The sequence below is a fragment of the Fragaria vesca genome, linkage group LG2, assembly GCF_000184155.1.
Source record: "Fragaria vesca subsp. vesca linkage group LG2, FraVesHawaii_1.0, whole genome shotgun sequence".
NCBI classification, from domain to species: Eukaryota; Viridiplantae; Streptophyta; class Magnoliopsida; order Rosales; family Rosaceae; genus Fragaria; species Fragaria vesca.
Genome location: NC_020492.1, coordinates 27,974,909 through 27,981,873, shown reverse-complemented (window position 1 = coordinate 27,981,873; position 6,965 = coordinate 27,974,909).

Genomic DNA, 6,965 nt, shown 5'->3' with positions numbered 1-6,965 from the left:
GCGCATAGTCTTCTCCCCACGGTTCCGCTTGTTTGCCAAGGAGAGTCTCTAATATATACACGAAAAAATGGTAAATAGATTAGTAAAATACAAGGGAAACAATGAATGTAATTTAAAAATAAAAATAAAAAACAATGAAGGTAATTTTAAAAATCACCTTGAACGCATCTGACTCGAAGTGCTGGCATGGAAAGTCCCACTGGTCCTCTCTCCCAATGAAATCTGAAGGCATGCCAGAGGACCCTTCCTTCAGATAAGCTTTGTGGCACTGGTACTTCCAGTCCTTATACCTCTCATGTGCTCTCATCAGTATCCAATTGAACATTGCCTCATCATTTTCATCCCACTCGTACTTCAGATAAGTGAGAAATAAATCAAAAATTCCCATGTTAAGCACTAAAAAATAAAATAAAAAAATTAACACACCCAATTATTATCACAAAACACATCTTTCAATTCATATCAGCACACAATACTTCACACATATTCAATTATACTTTACACATATCCATAACATTTTCACTTTATATACAAACTCCTTATGCAAACATATCCTTAGACATGAAATTTTATCAACAGAGAGATGTCAATTCAGTCAGTTCATGCCTTCCAATTACATAAGCAATAATATATATGTTATCAAACAATTGTAATTAAGTAAATTTACTTTTCATATACTTTTCAGTTACTTACCGACATTGCATTCCACACCTTCCACTTCTCAGTCTGATCAAGGTCGTAGAACATGCTTGCCCTCATTCCCACCAGACTCCGTATGGCGCAACCGATATCATGTGCCACCAAGTTGTTTATCCCCCTCACGCTAGGCCCTTTTACACAGGGGCAATACGCGAGCTTGATCTTCTGCCCCGTTTGTTGAACGATATCCTCCGCCTTCTTTCCAGAACAAAAACCCCGCTTCTTTTTCGGGGTCGAAGCTACAATTAACATGTGAAAATACATTATGATACTTAATATACAAGAGGATATCTATTGTGTGTAAGTGGCATGAAAATGAACGAGACATATTGTACTGCAAGTTTACTGACCCCCAGTAGAAGTTTACTGACCCCCAATGAAAATACATTATGATACTTAATATACAAGAGGATATCTGTTGTGTGTAAGTGGCATGAAAATGAAAGAGACATATTGTACTGCAAGTTTACTGACCCCCATTATAAGTTTACTGGGGAGCAGTAAATTAATACACTTACCCGTTTGGCTTCTAACTTTGATTCAATCGCTGCCGACGATGCGTCTTGCAGATTCGGGTGCGATTGCAATCTCGGGTGCAGTTACAGACACCGATTGAGATCTCGTTGAACAACTGTCAACTGTAGGGCGCCACACGATCAAGGGGGGAGCCCCTGGTGGTACTATCTCAGCCGGCATGGGGTTAGGATGGCTGCTACTGCTAGCTGAGCCGACGCTGTGCCGTATTGACTCCATCAAAGCTTTGGCCTTAGTGGCTCGGCCCTTCCTCTTCCCCATGATCACCATATCTTGCACATGAATAACACACAATTGTTACTAAATGAGTGAGTAATAGATAAAGATTATGAAAAATAGTCCATAGAAAAACATACAGGTTGATCCAACCATTATGTTTTTTTAGCCTTCATGCATTGGTGATACAGAAAACACTAACAAAAGCTGTGAGCCACTTAAGAAAAAGATACAATATGATATTGGTTTTTTTTTTGGATAATCAAAAAATAATAATAATAATAATAATGAAACACGATCAACGAATTCGTTTACGATTCAGAAGTAACAAACAAGATCAATCTGAGAAGAGAGAGAATACGGACCTGCAAAAAGTGCGGCGGTGAGAAGGTGAGAGCAGAGAGATCGGAGTGGCGGGTGGATGTGGTGGTGATGAGTGGAGGAGGTGGGTGGATGCGCGCACTTTAATCTGTGGCCGATGCGTGACGTGTCGCGTAACCGGGGTCAATCAACTTCAATTTAATTACCCTGCAATCGTAGTAATATGGACAAGTAGGGATCGTTCTAGCCGGGGAAACCAAAGGGCGATCGAAAGAAGAGAAACCAAACAATTTATAAACAAGTATTCACATATATACATCGAAATATTGGGGGTTTAAGATTGATTAATTCTAACAAATAACCTACTGAAAATTAAACCTAAGATTATTATATACAAGTGATCAACATACTCATGCAACACATAACACGAAAAACCATCAAGAACACATAACAACTTCATGCAAGGCCGGGCAGCAACGTTCAAATTATCCTAGACTCTAACCAATTCCGATTCTAATTAGAGCCTTTGCGGTTATCTAATTGTTAAGACTCCTCAAGTATTTAGAACCATCTTTGCGCTTGATCCTAAACATGAATGCTAACTCATTTAAAGACACGTTGCGTAGAGATTAAACAAGAAAACACTTTAGCACACGAGTCAATCGGAAACATGATCTAAGGCATGGCGTCACTTATCCTATTAGCATGCAAAGTATCAGAATTATATCCGCCCTAAGTTAATAACAGAGACCAAGACAACTTTGCGTATGAATCAATCCAAAATTATTATGGTAGATGAAACCGCACCTTAAGGACAACCATGGCCGAGGCAATCTTAAGGATTGATTTAGATGCACGAATTCATGACAATTAATCAATTAGAAATCAAAAACACATAAGAACATGCTACTGCCCCAAAACCTAAATCACGAAATCATCATATATTCAAGAAGTTATAAATCAAAACATAGAACAATCAAAGATCACAAAGAAATCCAAAAACCATGTTTGATAAATAAAACCAAAATCGAAAAGTATATTACAATAGAGTTCGAAACCATACAGAAAATAATACAAGAAGCCATGAGAAGATCACACTTTTACAACCTTGAAAGATTCGGCAAGTGTGGGGAAAATCGGTGGAAGGATGGAATGATTCTTATAGTTTGTGGTGGATGAAACGGCTAAGTAATTTTCTGTATAGGGTTTGGTAGAGTTTCGGCTATGTAATTGCAAGGGTCGAGATCATCCCCTTCTGCCCTTGAAGTCGTGCTTTATATAGAGGAAAAACCCTAGAGAAGCCGGCCACAAAGTTGAAACCAAGTTGGTTTAGGTTTCCCTAGTTTTTCTCAATTCGGCAGAATGACCTCCGTCTGATGATTACGTCATAACTCCCTCTAGAAAATAGATATTGAGGTGATTCCAATTGATTTGGAAACTAGACTCCCCTAGCTCTCTATCCATATCTAGCACGTTTTCTGATTCCTTGTGAGCTGTCCTGGAGAGTCCGTTGAAGTTGAGAGACGTGCACAGGAATTTTCCCGAAATTAATCAGGGTTTTCAAGACTTGGATATTCCTTGATATTCTGCCGAATTTAGATCTTCTTCTCCATATTGGACTTGGTTTGGACCTCTCCTTTCATGGACTAGGCTTCGTGGATGAACTGCTTTACTTCCCTAGGTTCATCAGGAACACTTCTCTCGGCAGGTAGTAGGTTACTCTGTTCATGACTCTTCTACATGTCACCTAAGTATCAGAGAAATTAAATCAATTTGTGACAATGTAAAAGCTTTACAGAATCATAAGAACATCTCTAAGGCTCCACAAATCGGCTTTTGACAATTTTCTACACCGTTCCTCTATGTTTAACACGTTTCACGCACAACTCTACCAAAAACTTTCGACTCTACATTATGACTCTATTCTACGACAATAAGAGATAATCAAAGTACAAATGGAGGTAATAACATATTAAGAATGTCGCATTTTATGCTCCTATCAATGCGTGGATAGGGTCTGGTGGCGCAGCTCTGGTGGCGTGACTCTGGTGAGATTTGGGAATTGTGGGTGTGAATTTAATTAGGGACTGTGGATTGCGCGAGGGAGTTAATATAGGTTTTAAATTAGGTTTCGTCGCCTAAGACATTTATTCGTGTCCTAAGTAATACGAAATTTTAAAAAAAAACCCAAAATTCACCCGCCTAATATTTTGGGATTCTAGACGACAGAAAATGTATTTTCCATCGCATTGGTTTACCAAGCCGACAACTTATACAATTTCCGTCGCCTAAGTAACATAAAATTTTTAAAATGTGACTAATATTTTGGGTATCCTAAGCGACGGAAAGTCCACTTTCCGTCGCCTTAGGAGTATTAGGCGACGAATTATTCAAATTCCGTCGACTAAGTATATTATTAAAAATTTTCCACAATTTTATTATATTTGCATCTAAGCATTTTCTTTCCGTCGCCTTAGGATTATTAGGCGACGAATTATTCAAATTCCGTCGACTAAGTATATTATTAAAAATTTCCACAATTTTATTATATTTGCATCTGAGCATTTTCGTGTAACTTTTCAAACTAAACCCAATTATAACTCTACGTAAATATTCGTACTTAAAAAAGCATACACATATATTTGCATTTTAAAAATTACAATGAAAATTTGCATGAATATTATATAATTAATGGTTTGACGTACGTACGTACGTGGTTAATTATAAATTTAAAAATACATATGATAATCAGAGTCGTCCGAATAATCATACTATATATTAATCGTACAATAATCGTAATATATACTAATCGTACTCATGATAATCTGAGTCGTCTGAATCATCATCCTCCTCAGTTTGGTCAAAATATTCATCATCCTCTATGTATTCATCATCTATGAAGCCGTCGTCATCATGATTGGGGATGCGAGGTTGTAGCGAGTTCAGTTCAGATGGTGTAACTGGAAGGTAATTTATGATAGCCGGACGTGTTGGTTGTTGACACGAATATCCTCAGTATCAGGGACTACATGTGGAGAATCTCTTGATATGGTTCATTCGGTTGATCAGTTGTTATTGGTTCACTGGGCCCACTCTCATCATCCCCTCCCAGTGTAGCTGCACTCCAAATATTCCTATGTGACATCACCTGCACCACTTTCCAACCCTCACTCATAGTCGGATCATCAAGATAAAACACTTGTTTCGCCATGGTGGCAAGAATAAACGGCTCATTCTCATACCATACACTGTTTGAGTCCACTGATAACAAGCCACGATCCAGAATTGTACTCCTCCGTCTAGTTGGGTCAGTATTGAATCATTTGCACTTGAACAACACGACTGGCATACGGTTTCCGTAGATTAGTTCGATGACACTGACAAGAACCCCGTAGTAGTTGAAACCCAAACCCTCAACCATGACTCCATTGTTTTGGGTGACATGGCCTTCATCTCGTTCTGACGTCACAAACTTAACATCGTTCACAAAACATCCAGAACGAACTCTGTGGCTTTGGGGTCCTCCAGCTAACAAGTGCAACTCCGGGTCGAAAGAAGTAGGAAACTGCTATTTATGTGCATCATTTGTAACAATTTTAATACCAACGTTGTTATATTATGTAATATCAAAAAGCAACATATCTTTAATTTATGTAACATCATATATATTTATATTATGTAACATCAAAAAGCAACATATATTTAATTTATGTAACATCATATATACATATCGATAGAAAGGTACCCAAATAGAGAAGTAATCAGAAAAATCTCTCTTGTGTATGACTTCGTTACCGTACTGCCTTTCCATATGAGACTTGAAGTATCGCTCGACTTCTTCGCAATGTTGAAGGACACACCAATGAGCCTTTCCCATAACTCCAGCAACTCGTCAATTAATGGTCTCATGCACACATCCAAGCACTTTCCTGGAGAACACGGCCCTGGAACCATAAGCGTAAGGAAATTGTACTCTTTCCTCATACACATGTTGGGAGGTAGATTGTACGGAAATACTATCACAGGGCAAATGCTGTAAAACAAATTCATGTTTCCAGTAGGATTGAATCCGTCTGTTGCAAGTCTGAGTCTGACATTTCAACAGTCTCCAGCAAATTCAGGAAAAGAACAGTCAAAGTGCTTCCAAGCCTCCCCGTCTGCGGGGTGTGTGAGATTATCCGGATCTATCCTCTCCTCTCCCTGGTGCCTTGCCTGATGCCATCTCATATGTTTGGCCGTATGTGAAGACATGTACAGACGTAGCAAACGAGGACCTAACGGGAAGTAACGAAGAACCTTCCTAGGAATGGGCTTTTTCTGCTTAGATGAAGTTGAAGCTTCATACCTTAGCTCGTAGCAGTGTGGGCACTCAACTTCATCCTTGTTGTCTTTGTAATACAACATGCAATTATTCACGCAAGCGTCTATCTTCTGGTGATCAAGACTGAGGTCAGCCAACATGCTTTTTACTTTGTCGAAATTTTCCAGACAACAGTTACCTTTAGGAAGCACTTTCTTCATAAGTGCAATATTGTCATCAAAACATGCGTTAGTCTTTCCCCGCTTGTTTTTTATCTGCATTTGCTCCATGGCGATACCCAACACAGTATGCTCACTGTCAGGATACAACGGGGTTTGTACTTCTCGTACAAGCCTGTTGTACTTATCATAATCACTCCTGTAGTCAACGTGGGAGATATTAGGGAACGTGTCAGGGGCGTTGTCATAAACAACATTTTGCTGATATCCTGAGGCGACGAACGGGAAGGCATCGTTTAAGAGGTTCATCACAGCAGGGTCCCCATAACTAGCATTGGAAGATCCTGCCTGCTGATTATGTTGTGCTTGAATTTCTGCAAGTGTAGGCATTTGAACTTGATTTTCGCCGTGCCATGTCCATGTGGTATAACTAGGACAAATATCGTTTAGTGCCAAGTGAGAATACATGTCTTCATATGTTACTGATGTCCGATTGAGACATTTGTTGCACGGACATATGTGAATAACTTTGTCTGGAGGACTACGTAGACGCACGAACTCAAGAAAATAAAAAATGTCTCTCATATAAACTGGGGACCCCCTCCCTAATTGCATCCAGCTCTTGTCCATGTTGTACACTATAATAACAGGAAACAAAAATATATAATCAAAAAATCGTGAATAAAATAAAGCAAGAGAAATATATATATATATAT